Source organism: Cnephaeus nilssonii, assembly GCF_951640355.1.
Source record: "Cnephaeus nilssonii genome assembly, chromosome: 2".
Taxonomy (NCBI): domain Eukaryota; kingdom Metazoa; phylum Chordata; class Mammalia; order Chiroptera; family Vespertilionidae; genus Cnephaeus; species Cnephaeus nilssonii.
In genome coordinates this window covers 69611516-69631642 of record NC_137073.1, presented here as the reverse complement: position 1 = coordinate 69631642, position 20127 = coordinate 69611516, and the positions used below count along the sequence as shown (strand labels likewise).

The 20127-nt window shown below is 38.5% G+C and overlaps 1 protein-coding gene across 1 annotated transcript in view; it reads right to left on the bottom strand.

Moving 5' to 3' along the window:
* HAPLN1 (hyaluronan and proteoglycan link protein 1) overlaps positions 1-19844 on the bottom strand; it is a 71532-nt gene extending 51688 nt beyond the window's left edge. The window contains exon 1 of the mRNA XM_079795659.1: positions 19738-19844. The gene's annotated coding sequence lies outside the window, so the exon portion shown is untranslated. The remainder of the gene's footprint in view (positions 1-19737) is intronic.
* Positions 19845-20127: the final 283 nt, after the last annotated feature.

The window sequence follows — 20127 nt, the reverse complement described above, 5'->3', positions numbered from 1 at the left end:
AGTAATTTTCTTCTTTTTCTCTCTCAGATTTCAGACTGGTTATTTTTTTTCAGACCTATTTTCCAGTTTCTAACCATCTCCTCAATGTGCCTAAACTTTCTGAGAAACTCATGCATGGACTATTCAATTCTAGCTATTACGTTTCTCAGTTCTAGAATTTCCATTTGAATCCTTTTCTTGTCATTTCCAGTTCTTTGGTAAAAATTCTCTTACCATCTAATTTCTTAAACATATGACTCATACAAAATCTGCATCTGCTAACTCTAATATTTATATCTCATATCGGACTGTTTCTATTTTTTGTCTTGATATTTTGGTTATTTGATCCTGTTAGCTGGTATGCTGGGTTATTTTAGATGAGGAGAGGTGAGATTGGACAAGTTAGCTAGACTCGATCACTGAGAACCTTGCAAATTATATTAAATACTTTGCACTTAATGTTCACTGCAAGGAAAGGCATTGAAGGGCTTAAGTAGGCAAATATTTACAGATTTACGCTTTAGAAAGACTGCTCTAACTCCAGTGGGGCGCAGGGCGGGCGGGGGTGGAGGGGTGCGTAAGAAAGCGACATGACTGGAGACACAGACCAATGGGCAAGATTTCCTAGAATTCAGGCAAAGAGGATGGTAACAAAGAATAAGTTTATACTGATGGAGATAGAAAAGGGTGTGTATAGTCAAGAGATATTTATGAGGCAGAATAAAAACATGATGACTCCCATGTTTTTATTTTTGGAAACAGAGTAGAGAGGAAATGGAGCCAAATATAGGAGAAAGGAAAGTTGTTCACTTGGGACCTATGGAGTGTGAGATGCTTATGAGACCTCCTAGTCATAAGATGCTTGAGGTTTGGATACACTCAGGAGAAAATTCTGGACAGATGCAGTGACCTGGGAGTCACGGGCACAGAGGTGACGGTGGTGTGGTGCAGGGAAGCAGATGCAGAATAGGTAGGCAGAGTGAGGGCAAGGCGCCCTGGGCTATTAGAATGCAGGCTGCCAAGGAGCAGGTAGGCTTCTCCTTAGACGCCTGAAATGGAGACGGAGATTGAGTCCTCAAAGAAGTCCATTGAAAGCCAGGAGAGTGCGATGTCACAGAAGCCAAGGGGTTTGGGAGGGGCGGGTGACAGTTAGAGAGGGTCAATGGGAAAAAGACAGAGGAGACATCTGTAATACTATCAACCATAAAGATAAATAAATTTTCAAAGAAGAAGCCAAGAGGTTGTTGTGAAGGGAACTTGGCCACCAACATTAAATCAAAGAAGAAAACATTGAAAACAAGTCCCTGGTGAGTCTCCTGAGGAGCCTTTCAGTGGAGCAGGTGAGGGAAAGAGCGCATTGCGGTGAGTTCAGGGGTGGAGGGGCTGACGGGGTAGAGAGTGAGCAGAGGTAATTCATGAAGTGTGGCTCTGGTAGGAGTAAGATTGGTAGATAGAATGTATGTGAGAGTAGGGAAATTCACATATTTTAAGACAAAAAGATTTGACCATGATTAAATGCCAAGAGGAAGAAATAGCCAGAGTGGGAAAGATGAAGATACAAGAGGGAAAGAGGCTCGTTGATAGTGGATGTTTTTGAGATGATGAAGGATAAGGGACCTAGAGCTCAGGGGGCAAGGTCCACCTTAGACTCTAGAGGTAAAGGAGATTGGTTTTTTCCTCCTAATAGAAGGGTAAAAAGAACACGTGGGGCTGCGAGAGATCAGGGACTAGTTCGGGTGGCAGGACAGTGAGAAGGTAGTTCTTTATAGCTGGCTTCTATTTTCAGGATAAATTAGGGAGGCGTGGACATCTGCTACAGAGAGATCAAGAAGCAAAACACTTTTAAGAAATGTGGTAGAACAGCCACACAGCATTAAGGACCAGCTGAAGTCAGATACAAGAAGGTGTATGGTGCTTCTATTCTCCAGGGTGATACAAGTTTTTCCTAGTAGTTTACAGCAGTTTGGATCAAATGCAGAGAAAGTGAATAGTTCGATTTTCCCTGAAAAGGAATTTTTGACTGGCCGATCCCTCTGCAGACAACAGGACAAGGACATTGAGAATGTCGGTCAGTATGATGGACAACGAAGAAGAAAGTGAAGACAAAAGGAAGAAAATAGGTAAAAGGAATATAGGAGGTCTGGGATGGAGGCTCCCACTCAGTTAGATGAACCAGTAGTCTGTAACTCCAAATTTTCTAGTTTGGTGATTAGAATTACTTCTATATAATGAGACCAGTTTGCTTGAGCTAGTATTGGCTTATACCTATTTAGCTGAAATAATTAGTAAAGCATATCATCTACTTCCAAAAGTGTTCTGGTTTGTATAATAAATTATATGGTATTGGTATCCATTTAGAGATTACATGATGTGGTAGAAGAAAGATAATGAGTTCCATTTTGTACATATTGAGTTACAGTTTATTGGAAATTCAAGCTGAAAGGTCAAGTGAACTGAACACACATGCAGATGCAAACTAAATTCATCCATAAAACAGAAATTAATATAGTACTAAATTACACAATTTAGTAACTATCTCAAGAATAATATACTGATTTGCAGATAATATATTAAACTCATAGAAATAATTGCATTAAATACTTGAGAATATTTAATGCAATTATTTCTTCTTTGGTATTACAACATATTAAAATTTTGGTTAAAATAAAAAAAAATATTAAACACTTGAAGGATAATTTTAGAATTAACCAAATTATCAATCTGGTAACATGTGAATTTACTGAGTTAAGTTGCCATTCCTCAAAACATCACAAGGTGGCAGCACATTTACAATATAACATATTAACAAGGGAAAAGATCACTTTTAGATATTCTGCAGTTAGAATATTTGAGAATTTATATCCATTGTACATTATATATATTTTTAAATGTGTGCTCTTTCATTTAAAATTGTTTTGTCATTATTGCCAACTTGAAAAGGTGAACATGTAAGAGTTTAATTTTTTAACATGCACATTATTTAAAAAATATTTTAGACTAAAATATGATCACTAATGTACCTTTCTGGCATTCTTAAGATAGCTATTACAATATAGGGTATAAAACACCATAGTTATAAATGTTTTATAAATTTGCATATGGTTGGTATATTGTAGTTATATAATTTTATTTTATTTCTTTAATACATTTATCTCACTAATGAAAGTAAATTCAGTAACTTCATTTGTTGACATTTTGAAGGAGAGTTTAGAAGTCTCATGGAGAAATTCTTTTTTTGCCATATTCTAGTTATAGTAGCTTCAACTGGATAGACAGGGTTATCAAATTTAGTCATTGCAAAATACAGGGCACCCAGTTAAATATGAACTTAAGATAACAAATAATTTCTTTAGCATACGTATATAACATTCAATATTTGACACATGCTTGTACTAAAAATTATTCAATTATTGGTTGTATTTTATATGGCCAACCTAGTGGGATGGTAGGGGCGGTGGAAAGGAAAAGTTAGGGGGAAAAAAGCACGTTTTTGAGAAACCAGAAAAATTTAGGATTTTGGTTTTCAAATCTAATCTAAGATTTAGAGGTCTTCAGGATCAAGGAACCAGGAAAATAATTAAAAATGGACTTTAACTCAGTTGCATTCTGTGGCAACCTCATTTATATGCTAAACTAAACAACATGGGCTAAGGTTAATCAAGTACTCTGGTGAATTACCACTTACACCACACATTGATTACTGATTTTTAAACAACAAGAAAAAAATGCACCAACATATATTTAAAGCTATCTCAGTATTGGACAAAATTGAATAAATAACTACAATTCAGACATGTTGGGGTCTTACTTAGGTTGAGGGTTATCATTATGAAAATCTTTCATTAGAGCATCAAAGCTGGGAAATGACATTTTAATTTCATTTAATTCAACCAACATGTCTGATACCATCTATCTGCAGAGGACTAAGACTTTGCGATATAAGAATTAATAAAACATTGATGTTATCCAGCTCAGTGCACATTTAGAGTTGATAATATAAAGGTTAAAATAATGCCAAATACATGACAAATGCATTCTTACCAATTTTCCCCCAAAGTTTCAGTTCTTGGTCCACCATCTGCCATTGTTCTTCCCTGAGATGATTTTCTTCCCTCTTGAAACTGAGGGTCCTTATGACTTTGATTAAGTTTAGTTTTAAATCCTAGCTGTAGAAATCATATCTATATATATATACTCCTCAGAGACCTAGCCTTTCCCCAGATAATCAGCAACTCCCGAAGCAGAAGACGGTAGCCAGACCTGAGTAATGGTCATAGAGTCCAAGCCTCTGGTAGACAAAAGACAACCTCGGTGTGTGTGTGTGTCTGTGTGTGTGTGTGTGTGTGTGTGTGTGTGTGTGTTTTCTATGCACTTGCTGATTTATTCTTTTTTTATTATTTATTCTTTTTTATTATTATTGTCTAAAGTTTTACATATGTCTTTTTCTCCAATTGAACCCCCCCTCCAGCCATTCCCACCCCGGGCAAGCCCCCACCGCCCCAGTGTCTGCGTCCATTGGTTATGCTAATATGCACGCATACAAGCCCTCTGGTTGCTCTCTATCCCTCCTCCCCTACCATTTGTGTCTGGGTCTATTCTTGTTCATCAAATTATGTTGATCATTATATCCCATGTATGAGTGAGATCATGTGATATTTATCTTTCTCTGACTGGCTTATTACGATTAACATAATGCTCTCCAGTTCCATCCATGCTATTGCAAGTGGTAAAAGTTCCATCTTTTTTACAACAGCATAGTATTCCTTTGTGTAGATGTACCACAGTTTTTTAATCCACTTATCTGCTGATGGGCACTTAGGCTGTTTTCAAATCTTAGCTATGGTGAATTGTGCTGCTATGAACATAGGGGTCCCTATATCCTTCTTGATCGGTGTTTCTGGTTTCTTAGGACAACCTCTTGATCTAAGTGGTGTTTCAGTTCCTGAGCCCTAAGGTGGAGCAATGCCCTGGCTACTTTCCCATGAGCTCAGACAGGGATGCTAGGGGAAAATCTTCAGACCTGTCCTCAAGACCTGAAGAAGTGATTTATTATCCTCACCTCCCCTCCAACCAGCCAGCTCTCAGCATGATCGTGAACCCCCAACCCACGATTTGTTGTAATTTTGCCCTATGTCATGTGTAACCTGCACGCCATTGGGGAGTTTTGGCTTTGGGCATTAGCTTCCTGTTCTCCTGGGTGGCGCCATTCATGATAAAATAGCCAATCTTTTCCCACTGCAATGCTCAGTGTCTAGTGTTTGGCTCTGTCAGCACTGGGTGGGCAAATTCTTTCTGTTCTGAAACACAAATGGCAACTAGAGAGGGACTCAGCCCTGAGCGGGCTTTCTGCTCCCTGTCAGAAACCCCCTGGACTGGTTGTTTCGGGGCTGGACCTGCAGGGCTCGCCACTGACTGGGTGTGCCTGACCTTCAGTGCTTTCGTTTCGCAGTGAGAGAAATTGGGTACTTGGTTTAGATGTTTACTGGTGAGTAACCTCAAGGTGGGCGATCTCAGGGACACACCCCTATTTCCTTTGGTTGTGCCCTTGAGGCACTCATTTAACTTGGTTTGGGGATCACCCTAATGGCTGTATTAGGGAAAGGATGCTGAGATGTTACAATGAGCAACTAGGATTGACTACTGGAACTGTCATTTGTGGAGTCTGTGTCGCATCACATGAGTTGGGGGGCCAACTCTGGCCACTTTTCCACATGTCAGCAGATCTTGAAGGAGTGGGCAGCAGAAGCTTGACCCAGCCATGGAATTTTATTTTTAACTTGAAACCAATTTTGAGTTTGGTTTAAAGCAGGCAAATTCAATCTGAAAGTATTGTATGTGTGTGTGTGTGTGTGGCAGAGGTAGATATAGGAATGTGAGTGAGTGAGATATGTTGCTTGTCCATATTATTTGTTTTACTGTATGCAAAGCTTTGGTCATCTGAACAAAATAATAAATTATTCCACCTGCTGGAAATATTCTTTGGATCCAATTGTTCCTCTAAGTTTTGAATTGTACCTGGGCTACAAAGCTAGTGATTAAAATTAAAGCTATGAGATCTCTGTTTATGTTTATTTGTATGTTTATGTATATTTATGTATGTATGTTGTAGATACAGCATATTTCTACTGCTGAATGGTTTTGCTTATTTCTAATATTAAATTGGCTTAAGCAAATGGTTATATGGTAATTATTAAAAATAGAATAAACTAGCCCAAATGCTTTTCAGAATCACATGATTTGGGAAAATATTTTATATTAAAGCTGGTTCTGAGTTTGGTTTGGTTAGGTAATATAGGCACATCTTTAAAATCGCCAGCATTAAATAATACTTTTATTCTACCTGAGTTTATTAGTCAAATAAGCACATGTTATTTGTGTTGTAAACTTTGTCAGCTAGAAAAATAATTTGGTACGGTAAATTTTTCATAAGTAATCTAAACTTAATTGTTAGAAGCAAGTAAATTAAATGAATGTAAATTGGAGTAAAACATTTCTTTTAGTTACCTCTTTAGCAATAATTATAATTTATTTGTACTTAAATTGTTTTCTAAATCTCTTTGGTAACTTGAAACTTTAGAATTTTATTGAGTTTTGGATAAAAATTACTAAATATCTAGATATTTCCAAATAACATGAAATACTGAAACATTAATTGCTAGATATGTCTAAGTTTATTTACTTAAAAATATTTTTTTGTTGATTTCAGAGAGGAAGGGAGAGGGAGAGAGAGATAGAAACATCAGTGATGAGAGAATCATTGATCGGCTGCCTCCTGCACGTCCCCTACTAGGGATAGAGCCAGCAACCTGGGCATGTGCCCTGACTGGTAATCAAACCCTGGTTTATAGGTCGACCACTCAACCACTGAGCCAGGCCAGCCAGGCTATTTACTTACTATTGACCTCTTACAACAGAGAAACCAAAAGATAAATTTACAAGTTAATGAAAATGTTTTTTGCTTTGCCAGTAAAAGAACACGTTTCTAAAGGTTATGATTTATAAATTTGCCAATCTAAAGAATACTGATTACTTACATTTTAATTGTCCGTAAAAATTAAGGTTATAAGGGTTATGCATTCACATTAATATGGAAGGAAATGGTGTGTGTTTTCAGTGAAGGATGGTATAAGGTATGGAAATACATTTTTTAAGGAATTAAAGAAAATTGTTTGTCCTAAAATACCGTTGGTTATTTCTGAATAAGTAAGAAGAGTAAGAGGGACTAGGAAAGTTGTAGAGGTTTGTGGAGAAGGAATCCTAAGAAAGGAAAATCTATGTATGGTCAAGCTGAAAAACATTAAAATAAAAGTGGTAAGTAAGTTAATTTAAATACCTAAAGTAAGCTAACACAGAACTGGAGTTTGGTTCTTTCACACTGTCACAAAGTTTTCCTATATAGTTCTGCCCCAGATGTTTTGAAAAGTTTTCTACATAGAAAGCAAGGACTGAATATTTTATTTAAATACATTTCTGTGTGTGTGTTTTTGTTTTGTTTTCTTAATCAGGTACTAGATCCCTCAAGCAAACAGTTTTCTCAATCCTAAGAACTGAGGCTTTGATGATAATAGGTTACCTACATTTATCTTTGACATCTTTTACTTTCACTCGGAGAAAATGGATAATTTAATATTGTTTCATAATGATATGTGATCTTTTTGGTCAAGTATGTTTGACAAACTTCCCAGGATTCAGGAGGTAAAAGGAGATTATTATTTATTTTAACCTGAATATGGATTTGGGTAGTTCTAGTGGGTGCCTGATATACCTCAGAGATTTGTTCTCTCTCTCTTTATATAAGATAAAATTTAAACAAATTAGGCCTATTTGATATACTAAAGTACATGGAAAGATTTATCAAATAAAGAAATAATAATATCATATTTGCATGCATATATTCTTATTACTAAAAATGAATTTTCACGAGATTATATTCTCCACGAGTCTGTAAAGTCCTGATATAATATTTTTATTTGTAATTCTAGTCGGTATCTTAAAATGTTATGTTGCAGAAAAAAGCAAATTTCTTTGTCAATTGCATTATAGTCAGATCTATTAATTTTTGTCATTGTTTTACTCTGATACTTTTGCAAATATGTTTCATCTTCAGAAAGATAGAGAGGATTCTTTATTCCCAAATACAGGTCTCTGAGAATAAACTTTCATATTATGCCTTTAAAATGGATAAAGATTTATAGAACTCTAAGGAATAATTGTAATCATGAAATGATTAAGACAAATAAGAATTTATTATTTGCATAAGTTCAATAAGAATCTGTTCTTTTTATAACAGGACATAATTGAAAGCTGGATTTTATTATCAAGGCTTTGACTGGAATGTCATGTTTGAGAAGGAAATGCATACACTTGGATATGAACAGACACCTTTAAGGAATTAAGTCTGACTTACAGAAAACAATAAAACCCTTGGAAATATTGGTCTGGTACTTGCTCACATGGCTTCCAGCAGCCTTACCATGAGAGTCAAGAATGTCACTTCTTGAACCTTGAGATATTTGGGGACCTCAAGAAGAGAGGAACTCACCCAAAATCTAAAGGTATTGCAGGCAACATCTGACAGCAAGTTCTTGTCTTGGCTTTTTTTTTTTTTTTTTTTTTTTTTTTACCTTGAGAGGCCATTTAAATTCTATCTGAAGGTTCCTTAAGAAAGATTCCAACCAAGCACATTTAAAAATGCCTTCATGGTTAATTAATATTCTTTCTGACCTTACACAAGCTTGCAAATAACTTAGTCTTAATTTGGCTATCTTTGGTCAAAAAGGGGTTATTAGAGAGGGAAAATTTATGCTTCAGTACAATAGTACTGTAATACAAAACTATAATATACTTTGTAGATATTAGACTCTAGTTATTTTCATTGGCTTTTGGTGTCCGCCCCCTGCTTATAAAATGGAATTCTTTTAGTTTCCTTCAATATCTGCTATGATTCACCGAATATGTTTCACTTTTCTCTGATCCTTTGTCTAGGAATCATTGAGAACTAAAACTGTCTTTCTCCAAAGCCACGAAACTAAAGATGGATAGCTTGATATAAAATTGAGAAAATTGCCACAACTCACATTTGAACAATCCATGACTGATGCTGTATAAGCCATGAAGAAAGTTTTCCTGGACAGCTGAGGACGTCATCAGAGACATTTCAAACTACTAAAAACGCTTGTAGCCTTACATCTGGAAATCCCGACTGACAGCCTTAAGAACTCAGAAGTTGGTTTGTTTGTTTATTTATTTATTATTTATTTATTTATTTATTTATTTATTTATTTATTCATTTATTAATTATTGCAGGGAGGAAGGGAGAGGGAGAGCCAGAAACATCAATAATGACAGAGAATCACCAATCGGCTGCCTCCTGCACTCCCCACACTGCAGATCTAGCCCGAAACCCTGGCATGTGCCCTGCTCAGGAATTGAACTGTGACCTGGTTATTGGTCAACACTCAACCACTGAGCTACATCGGCCAGGCCAGAAGCTGGTTTATAATTTGCTCTGCTTAGTCTTTGTTTTTACTTTGTTTTCATAGACATATCTCTTACTAAATACCTGATATTATGGAATTGAACAGTCAGCCATTTAACCTGTTCTACTGCTCAACTCTAACACTCCAGCAGATCTCCTTAGAGTCCTCAGCACCTGTGGATGCTTACACAATAGGGTTGCTCTAGATTACTTGCAGGCAAAATGAAAAGTAGTCTATACAGCAGCTAACACAATATGTTACACCTACATTAACACCTCTGGGGAAGTTCAGACTCAGAAAAAATAGAATAATACAGAAGCCTACTTAGTTACAAGATGCGAGAAAGGAAGAGCCACTGTGATCGCTTTTCCTGGATAACTTCTGGAATGGGAAGTCTCTTTCCTGGGTTGTTATTATATTGACAATCCTTAGCATATTGTTTTCTAATGGTTATAGGTCATATGACTTTGAGGAAATATTTCATCTTTAGGACTAAAGACAGTGCTCCCAGGGAAAAAAGCAAACATTATGAAGGTACAGAGTATTCACCATAGATCGGAAACTAAAAAATATTTTCAACTAAACATAAGACAGTTTCATTCCTCTAATCCCGAACTCTGCCCCTGAATTTTCAACAGGAAGCAGCTAGAGGAGTCTTCACCCCTTATCCCTCAAGACTGAGGAATGATCAAAAGAAAGAGAAGCATTAAAATCAAGGATCATTATGGCTTTGATTAAAGTTAGTTTTAGCCTAGACCAGTGGTCGGCAAACTCATTAGTCAACAGAGCCAAATATCAACAGTATAACGATTGAAATTTCTTTTGAGAGTCAAATTTTTTAAACTTAAACTTCTTCTAATGCCACTTCTTCAAAATAGACTAACCCAGGCCGTGGTATTTTGTGGAAGAGCCACACTCAAGGGGCCAAAGAGCCGCATGTGGCTCACGAGCCGTAGTTTGCCCACCACGGGCCTAGACCAAAGAGCCCAGCCTAGTCCCGAAAAGTCGAGCCTAGCTCGAGAGAGCCCAGCCTAACTCCAAATAGTTGAGCCCTATCTAGAGGGTCGGAGCCTAGCCCCTAACTGCCTAGTGTAGCCCCAAGGAGTTGAGTCTAGGCCTGAAGAGGTAAAGATAGTCCCCAACGGATGACCCTGACACGGAAAAGCCAAACCCAGTCTAGAAGAGTTGAGCCAAAACTCTCAGGCAAACCTAGTCCCTAAGGGCCAAGGCCAGTCCCAAAGGGCGGAGCCTAGGTCCACAGAGCCTTGTGCTCTGTTAAGGAATGTTTTACTTCATTTGATTACTTATAGGAGTAGAGACCTAGGCTCGAAGAAAAAAAAAAAGTTAGTTTTAAATCCAGCTCTAAAAATAGTTCTCCCTCCTCCTCCTCCTCCTCCTCCTCCTCCTCCTCCTCCTCCTCAGGACCTTTCCTTTACCCTGGATAATCAACAGAACACCTGCCTAGTGGTCACAGGATCTGGACTCTGAACCTCTGGTAGGCTGACAATAACATCTTGACTTAAGTGATGTATCAGTTCCTGAGTCCTAAGTTGGAACAAACCTTAGGGCTACTTTCCCATAAAATCGGACAGAGGGGAAAAAACCCTCAGAGCTATCTTCAAGACCTGATTCATCACCCTTACCTCACCTTCAAACAATCAGCTCCCATCACGTTGCCTAACAACTAACCAAGGATTTCTTGTAATTTTGCCCTACATAACCTGTATCCTGCAGGCCATTGGGGAGTTTCAGTCTTGAGCATTAGCTTCCTGTCCTCTTAGATGGTGCTATTCATGATAAAATAGCCAATCTTTCTGTTAGATTTGATCAAATACTTGAATCAATTCCCCTCTCCTGGGAAATGACCTGTGGGGCACTTCCCTTCTGCTTAGACCACATTCCACTTGCTGAGGCCATTATCCTTCCCCTCCAGAAGCTACACACCCCTACTGGCCCCAATCTTCAGGCAAGGTAGAAAAGGTGAATTCCTTTAATTCTCAACTAACTAAATTAACTCTTGAAACTAAAGAACCTTGGACTACTCTTCTACTTCTAGCCCTTATGTGCATCAGGGCAACCCCCCATCTCCCCCCCTCCACCCCGTGCACCCTCTTTCTTAGTGCCTTTGAACTCATGTATGGAAGAGCCTTCTTATTAGGAAACTTCCCTTCCACAGAGACTCCTCTAGGAGACTGTCCCCATTTTAAATCTTGTCCATCAATTACTGAGAGATCTTGCTGATCGGTCCTCCCTCGACCTTTTATGGGAGACATCCCCCCTACTCCTCTACAGCCAGGGGACTGGGTCTTCCTAAAGGAAATCCATTCATGAAATAATTTACAGCCCTGATGGCAAGGCCATTATTGGGTACTTCTAACTACCCCAACTGCAGCTAAACTATCGGGGCATATCCCATGGTTCTGCCTTCCAAATTAAAACTGGCCCCCAGAACACCATCATTCTATGGGATGAGATTTCCTTCTTTTTAGATCCCAAACATACCCTTTCCTCCACTTGGGACAATCCCAACCTTGGAAGTGGGGATTAGCTCTCCTTCTCATCCTACTCCAACCCTCCTCTCCTATACCCATAAGGAGCTTTCTCACTTCCACTCATCTTGAACAAACACTTAACCTTGCCCATTCCCTCCTCAACCAGACCAATCCGACCTTAGCCAGGAATTGCTGGCTCTGCCTTTCCCTCTCCTCTTCAGTGTATCCTACCATCTCTATACCAGTCAAGAAATGGAATCCGGTAAAAATCTCTCTAGCTTATAAAAAGGAAAAGGGAACTATTTCTCAAAAAGACAGATACCCTTCTAGGTAATTATCCTACAGCCCAGGCAAATCAAGCCTCCCTTCTTTTCCATACTTACATTAAATCTCTTACTAAAATAGCTCCTTCCTCCATCCCGGGCACAGGTCCTATCACTCTACACACCCCACTAATTGCCCAAGCCCCTTTATGCTTTACAAGGTCACAGGACAATTTAACAATAGTCCATTTCCCGTCATCAGCTGGCAACACCACAGTAACCTAGAACTACTGAATGGCCATTGGTCCCAATGGATTGACTACCAGGTCTGCCCAGAAGCCAATGGTTATTTCCTACAGCTGGTCCATTTTACTTCTTATCCAACCATCCTTACCTGAGGCTGCAACTGCTCCTTTCCTTCCCTTTCACTTTTCTCTTGGATAACAGCCCATTCTAGCATTTCCACCCACTTTCACTGCAATAAGATCTCAACCACTCATCTGTCACCCCTTACCAGTAGCGCTATGGTGACTACCCTTTCAGCTTGGAGCACGGAACTGGAAAAGGAACCTCACACCCTTTAGTTCATGTCTTCTCCCTACACCTTTCAGCTTGTCTCCATGATCTGGGATTTTTCTTCCTCTGTGGGGAAAACACATACATCTGCCTCCCAACCAGGAACCTGTACTCTCGTCTATCTCTCATCCAATGTAGATGTAGACCCCAATAATCAGTCTTTACCTGTCCCTGTAACCCATTATATCTCACACAAAAGGGCAGTCCAGATAATCCCTCTCCTCATAGCCCTCGGCATCACAGCAGGGCTTGGAACTGCCATAGTGGGTTTAACCACTCCTCTAGCATATTTTGCAAATTCATGGGGCTACTGACTAAAAAAAATATAAATTGGTATACCTGGCTACTTCCCTTCATAGGGCCATTAATGTTCCTATTCCTCATCCTCAGTTTTGGCCCATGTATTCTGTGCCATTTTTCATCTTTCCTTCAGGACCGCTTTGAGCCATCACCAAGCAGTCTCTCAGGGAAATCATGCTGCTACAACCCTTCGCTACAACCATGAGGAATCTATACAGTTTTCTAGCTGACTACTATCAAAGTCCATCCCCCCATTATCTCCACGTTCCCTGTCAGCAGGAAGTAACTACTGAAGATATGACCTTCATCCCTATTCCATAAAACAAAAAGCTGGATTGTTACTTTTGATCAAATAATTGAATCAATTCTCCTCCCCTGGGAACTGGCCTTTAGGCAACTTCACAATGGATATTCCCTTTTATTTAGATCACATTCCACTTGCTAAGACCATTATCCTTCTCCTCCAGACCTGCCCAGAGAATTTTCCATCCAGAAAAAGCCCATCCAGGGTCCTTTATAATTTCTGACTCTCCATACCTGGATGCTGGCACCATTTTGGGGCTCAGCCCATCTGGTATCTAGATGACCTAATAAATGTATAATCCCTCACCACTTTTGGCCTGGTGCATTCCTCCTTCAGCCACCCTAACACTTTCTCCACTGCAATTCTCAGTGTCTAGTGCTTGGCTCTGGCAACACAGGGGGATGACTCTTTCTGTTCTATAGTGCTCTCCCATGTGATTTTAACTCCCATTTTAATACCAAAGACTTCCAAATGTCTATTTCCAGTTATGACTTCTCCCCTGGGCTTAAGATATGTACAAATCAGATGGGTTTTTGGCTGTCCCATTTCCTAAATTAGACTCACCGTTGTCTCCAGAAACTTTTATTCCTTTATTCCCAATCTTAGTCAATTGCATCCCTCTTCATGTTATCTTCTGCCTTTGAAACATTCACACTATCCTTGACTTCTCTCCTCCATCAATCAATGCAGCCTTATTATATTGTGCCCATAGTGTTCCAAGGCCTCCTAAATTTATTTCCACCTCCAGTCTCACTTTCCTTAAATTTTGTTAAAATTATCAATTAATTTGAATTACATTACAATCTTTATACAAATCAGTATTATTTAAATCTGAGAAGAGTTTGTGGATTTAACACCATTGAAAGATAGGAAGGCAACTGATAAGGACACAAAGACAGAATCAGGGAATGGCCTGGGCTTTGGAGGTGTTCAGACATTTGAAATATAGGCACTTGGGATAGAAGACAAGGAGACCCCTGATGCCTCATGTTCAGCACTGTACTGGGCACTTATAGCAACAATAAGCATTTATAGGGTTGCCTACACAATGTCCGGCATTTATATCACACCACGTGGTGCTTAATGCAGGCCAATGATCCCTCTCCTCTAGGCTACAGAGTAGAAAGGGAAGGAAATCCGATCTCTCAATCTGGTCCATCAGTCCTGGCAATTTAAAAAGTTGGAAGCACACCTTTATGCTATAAGACCAGATCAGTATCTTATAGGAGCACCAAACATAATCAAAGAAGTAGAATCAAAGAGAACATAAATAACTCTGAAACAGTTAATAAAACATGACTGTCAAGCCATATGTTAAATGTAAAATGTAATTTAAACAAATGACTCTGATTACAGCAAATTTTCACTGTTCCTTTTTCTGCAGTTAGTTTTCCAGAATCTATAATAAGCATCAATGTCAAAATGTCTCTGAAACCAAGTGCAGTTAAGTATCTGTCCACATATTTCTAAAAGATGTTGGCTTTGACCAGTATTTTCAATGTGACAGCTAGTTTCTGTGCTTGCCCTGTGTATATTCCTGTCTTCCTCTTTTAGCCCCTTGACTTAGATGAATTCTTGGACCAAATATACAAATTCTCATTGTCCCCTTCCTCTAGACCCAGATACTTGGGGGTGGCATAAAGGCTCAAACAGTAGAATATAACAAGTCATAGGTGGTCTACTTATTCAGGGACAGCAACTCAATCATGGTAATGAGGGCTGAGAGAACTTGAAAGTAGATTATGGCAAAGTGAAAAGGAAAGGTTCAAAAGAATGGGCTTGGATGCCCCTGGGGTTGGGGGCAGGGTGGAAGGACAGGTTGATCAGCCTCAGCTAGAAGGAGCCAGTGGTTAACAGGACCTAAGGTCCTTCAAGTTTTTATAAACAGGCCTTGAGGGAATCCCTCTGGAGTGGAGTCCCTGAGAGACTGAAGACCATGGAGAAGTAAATCAACTTAATTACACCCTTTGGTGTAAAGATGGCTAGGCCTCCAGATGTTTGAAATTTTGTTTTTACAGAAAACAAAACATTTACTTTAAAGAGATAAAAAGCTTGAAATGTAAATGCATGAGTGAAACTCATTCACACTTATGTGTGTAATCAGTCAAGAAATCAATAAGCCAGAGAAGTATCAGATTCTCTGGCTTGAAGGGTGGAGAGCAGGAATCTCAGGTTATGAGGTAGAGGCAGGGTGGAAAGTTTGGATAAGTTCAAAGGAAGAAGTCCCAGGAGATTAAGAAGGCAAACTGCACCTACTTGGCAAATTTTACTAGTGATTCATGATGTGTGTCCATCTGTCTTCTTCACTAGCTTGTGAACTCCTTGAGCCAATTACTCTGCAACACCTAGCATGGTGCCTGGTGCAAACCATGAGCACTAACTCACTCTGTGCTCAGTCTGAATTTTAGTTGCAAACTGGAGGACAGCGACCATGTGCAAGTGAATTTTTTGCTTTTCCTGTCTGTCCAACTAGACATGTTGTTGGAAGCATAGCCCTCCTGGAGCCTTGGAGTGTCAGAGCTGCCCTCCCAGGCCCATCTGTGTCCACACAACCATGAAAGAAAGCGCTTATCCACTCAGCTAAGAGATAGCAACCATGTGAAAATGACTTTCAAGATGCCTGCTCAAAATTCTCTGAAAACAAAAAACTATGAGCCTAGAACTTTTTTGTTGTTTCTGTTACTCAGGCTCTTGTAATATTTTAGATTCGTTTTCATCAATTTTGACTTCCTGATTTTGTTAGAATTCATTTTCCAGGTATAAAGTGAGAGCTACAGCACATAGTACTAGTGTGACTTGATGAGCAGCTTCCTTCTTTCTCACTGCCATACACAAAACCAAAGTTCCCTAAATAGGAAACTTCCGTTCCACCCGGCAGGCCGATTTATGGATTATACCTCTAGACTCAGCAGGTAACAAATTAATCATTTTTTTCTGACTGAGGCATTTTACCTTCCCATCTGAATTTCAGAGCTGGTCTTGATTAATGCTGATGTGCTGAACACTATTACCATTAAGCCATAGATCTTGCTGAGAGCCAATTGGAGTAATAATTCATATATCTCCTGGAGAAAAGTTTTTCAAAACTCTCAGTTTAATATTCTGATGGATTAATCTTCTATGATATCCTGAAGCTTCTTTCAAACACTGTCTTTCCTGGTAATTGTTCCTGTCTAGGATTTTTTTCCCCATTATGACAATTTAATGGAAGCAATGTTCCTGCTTCACAACTACCTATGAGTAACAGGTATAGAGGAAGTTGCTCTATATGCTAATTATTAGAGTTTGAGAACAATATTTTGGAAAAATAAAAAGCAAACCTCACTACCCAAAAGCAATTTTTACTATTATCTTTTTTATATATAATGGAAAATCTAAATATGTACATAGTAATATGTGATACTGTGTGCTAAACTTTTAAGCTAGTATTTACCCTTTTAAACTCGAAAACAATACATTTTACATTTTTCCACTTGAAAAAAGGGTGATTGGTGATTCAACCTCTCCCCACTCTTTTTGAACTAGGTCATGACCACTCTGCACAACACATATCCTATATTAGAAGCAAATTTCAGTTATTAAACTGTATCCTCATAGAGGGAGAAAGTTGATGGTAAATTACGCAACAAAGAGTAAACTGATTTTAAATGCAACCACTGGGAACTTAATCAAGTGTTAAGTGGTGCCTCGGTTTTTAAATTATATAAAAGCCCCTTGCTGTACTTTTACTCTGAGCACCTACCCCAATGTCTGGCATACAGTTTGCATGCAGTGTCTACAGAATGGAAGACTCAATTTTTTAGTAGGAGGTTGCTGAGAACGCCTTCTTTGACTCATCCACTAGGTGGCACCCAGGGACCGTTTTTCACACACTGAACCGTCACAGACCTTCCCATTCATGGTGTAAATAAAGAGCTGCATTATTAATTTATACCATCACGTCCACTCTACACCTAATATTTATTTAACCAGCTGCTTCCTCTAATCCTCCTTAAACACTATTGATTAAAATCCTAAGTATAGTCAGGTTTCCATCCCTCCCTATTTCCCCCAACAACACTTTGTTTCCTTTAAATAACAGACTAAGTACATTTAATAACATAGAGCAGGTACTATGGTGACTAATAGTAAATCCAGGCTGTTGGAAAACTAACTAGAGGCAACAGAAGACTATAATGTAAAAGTCTTTTTTTTTTTCAAATTTGTTTTGTATTTTATTGGAATTTTAACTGGTAGAAGACCATTATCTTAAAAATATAATCTGGAAGATAAAACATGCATGAAAAGAAAAGAAAATTAGTACTTTCTGGCAAGGGGAGTTATTTTCTGAATATGACTCTTGTTCATCTTTATAAAGGTGAAGTGCAGTACTACCGAAGGTTTCAAAGACTTCTTCGACTACTCAGAAAAATACCAGTTGTTTCACACCCAGAAAGCTAAAAAGCAGGACAACCATCTCCCCAAACTCTGCATACTCTGAATGTATTTATCCTGGATGTGTTACTTGCTCCAAAAGGGATGAAAAGGAGGTGAAACCACTAGGTGTATAATGAATTGATTCATCTGTGAAAGTCTCTTCAGTACTTCTAAATTACAGTGTCCGTCACTCCTTTGAGAGACAGGGTCTTGCTGACATAAATGGCTCTCTTTATAAGAACATGATGTTCCCTTCTTTCTTGTTTCTCATAGAAACTCCAGGCTCACTGGCCTCCTATTTGGAATACTGGGCTCTGGGTACATTCTTCCTGGGGACCACTGATTTCTGGAGACTGTTGGTTTTCTCCTGATCATTTAATTAAAAGTAAGCAAAATTACTTCTCCGTATCTAGTTTTTCTACTTTAAGCTGTCTTCAATTTTATGAAGAGACTACCAAAAATGTAGTCATTCTCTCCTTAGCTTAAACAATTAAACTAATAACAGATAGCCCCCAAATAACTAAAGACTAAAGCTTAAATGCTCATCAAACCTTTGTCATACATTCCATTTTACAGAATGGGAGGAAAAACTACTTTATGGGTAGAAATAAATGGAAATGAAGTTAAAACTTGATGTAAAGATTAAGAAACATTACATTAAAAGTTATCCAAGGAGAATTACTATGCTATATTTTTGGTAGAACAAAATTCCCATTTTATGATTCCATTAAAATATTGAAGTCACTGAAGTGTGTACAAAATTACTTCAAAGTTAGTACACTGAAATAATCAAATAAAAATGGTTACCAGAAACCACATTCATAATGAATAAATATTACATTTCACTTAGAAATTAATTCACAGGCTTTATTTCTTAAGAACCGTTAGCTTCCAAGGAGCCAGCCAGTATGTTTGATTTTATGACATCACGCTGGAACATGTACAGGAACACTTTCCACCCTAAAAACTCCCAAATGTACTGGCCACTCTGTGTATTTTTCCAGTGATAAATGAGAATAAAATAATTTATTTTCAAAATAATAAACTATCTTATTTTCAACACAGCAGTTATATTCAATGGAAGAAAACAACTTCATTTAAGCCCCCAAAAGTTCAAATTTGCTTAGGGTGGTGAACAGTCCCAACACTTACATATTTCCTTTAATCGACTTTTAAAAGTAATCTTAACATCTATAACACAAATTGTTGTGTATTAACAATATCTATCAAGATGATCCAATATATGAAATGCATCATAATTCTATGACCTTAAATTCACAGTTAACTGGCAAGGCCTGGACCAAAATTGGTAACATCTCAAAGACGATCTACCTAACTGCCATTACCTATGATTGTAATAACTTTCATTTTCACATACACATATATATAGGATATCCAATATACCCACACACGTTGAATGATTATAAAGGCAGTGTTTATGAACATACATTTCATTTTCAAAATGGAGCTATCAGCTGTTAAAGTGTGCATACATTTTGGGGAGATTCCCTAAAACATAACTCATAAGTCTGGAATGGACAGTCCCCTTCCTCAGCATTTCCTTCAGCCTATACTATTCTTTTTTTTATTTTTTTCATCTCAGGTGCTATAAAAATGCCTGTTGAAATACAGATGAAAAAGCCACTACTTGGAAACCAGACTTCTACCAGATTTATAGCAGCACTGGCAAATGCCAGGATACTTGTTAATCCTCACCCCAATTCTAACTGAGCTTGTTTATTGCAATACAGTATTTTATGTGACAGGAATCCTAAAAAAATTGAGATGTCACATTAAATTCAAGAGAAAATAATAAGAAAATTTATCTTAATGTATACATATATTGTGATGTGTCTTGCTTTCTGAAATCTTAAAGGCACCAAGGTTTGGCCGAAAGAGTAAAAAAAAAACAACTGTGGAAGTTTTACCTTGTCCCGAAATCCAGAAGTTCAGATGCTCCCAAGTCCTGCTGAAGTTGGAGCCTGGAGATCAAGTGGAGCTAAAGCTCTTTGCCCTCACCTTAAGTTTGTCTCTGGGCAAGGGTGTGCGCGCGCGCGTGAGCGAGTGTGTGTGTGTGTGTGTGTGTGTGTGTGTGTGTGTGTGTGTGTGTGTAGAATGTGTCTTTGTGGCGCTGGATGGCAGAGGTCCTGGTCCAGGGAAGAAGGAGGCACTTTCTCACTAAGAGCAGAAGAAAAGCAGAGCGTCACCAGGAAAGTTTTCCTCCCAGATCCCCTAATTACAGCCTAACGTGCACTTCATGCAAACTTCAGGGAGGAAGGGAGGGGCAGCTCGGTGCCCAGACCTTGTGAAACAGCAGC